Here is a 1,357-nt window from a genome sequence, read left to right as displayed (position 1 = left end):
TATCCTTTCTTGTTAGTCAAGTTTCTAATTTTCAAAACCAAATCTTTTTTTTTGTTTTTCAAATCATATCTTCTTAATCACATTTTTTTTAATCAATCATATCTTCTTAACCACATCTTTTTCAAAATAGTTTTCAATCAAATCCTTTTGATTTCTAATTTCAAAATCTTTTTCAAAAATCACTTGATTTCTTTTCCATTTTCATTTTCGAAAATTAAGTAATGTTTTTCAAAAATATTTTCAAAATTTTTCACTTAATTTTCGAAAATGACTTCCCTCCTTCTCACATCCTTCCATTTATGGACTAACACTATCCTTTAATGCAAAATTCGAACTCCACTCTCTCTGATAAGTTCGAATTTTCCACTTCTGTCTTCTACTCTTCTTTTTCTCTGACGCCTAAAGGAATCTCTATACTGTGACATAGAGGATTCCACATTTTCTTGTTCTCTTCTCTTTCTTATGAGCAGGAGCAAAGACAAAGGCATTCTTGTTGAGGCTGATCCTGAACCTGAAAGGACCTTGAAGAGAAAGCTAAGAGAAGCCAAGGCACAACTCTCTTTAGAGCACCTGAACGAATTCTTCAAGGAAGAAGAACAAATGGCAGCCGAAAACAACAACAATGCCAACAATGCAAGGAAGGTGCTTGGTGACTTCACTGCACCTACTCCCGACTTCTATGGGAGAAGCATCTCTATCCCTGCCATTGGAGCAAACAACTTTGAGCTTAAGCCTCAATTAGTTTCTCTAATGCAACAGAATTGCAAGTTCCATGGACTTCCATTGGAAGATCCTCATCAGTTTTTAGCTGAGTTCTTGCAAATCTGTGACACTGTCAAGACTAATGGGGTTGACCCTGAGGTCTACAGACTAATGCTATTCCCTTTTGCTGTAAGAGACAGAGCTAGAACATGGTTGGACTCTCAACCTAAAGAAAGCCTGGACTCTTGGGAAAAGCTAGTCAATGCCTTCTTGGCAAAGTTCTTTCCACCTCAAAAATTGAGTAAGCTTAGAGTGGAAGTCCAAACCTTCAGACAGAAGGAAGGAGAATCCCTCTATGAAGCTTGGGAAAGATACAAACAATTGATCAGAAAATGTCCCACTGACATGCTTTCTGAATGGAGCATCATAGGTATTTTCTATGATGGTCTCTCTGAACTGTCCAAGATGTCCTTGGATAGCTCTTCTGGAGGATCTCTTCATCTGAAGAAGACGCCTACTGAGGCTCAAGAGCTGATTGAAATGGTTGCAAATAACCAATTCATGTACACTTCTGAAAGAAATCCTGTGAACAATGGGACTAGTCAGAAGAAAGGAGTTCTTGAGATTGACACTCTGAATGCCATTTTGGCTCAGA

This window comes from Arachis hypogaea, chromosome 2 (genome assembly GCF_003086295.3).
Source record: "Arachis hypogaea cultivar Tifrunner chromosome 2, arahy.Tifrunner.gnm2.J5K5, whole genome shotgun sequence".
Taxonomy (NCBI): domain Eukaryota; kingdom Viridiplantae; phylum Streptophyta; class Magnoliopsida; order Fabales; family Fabaceae; genus Arachis; species Arachis hypogaea.
This window is presented reverse-complemented; position numbering follows the sequence as displayed.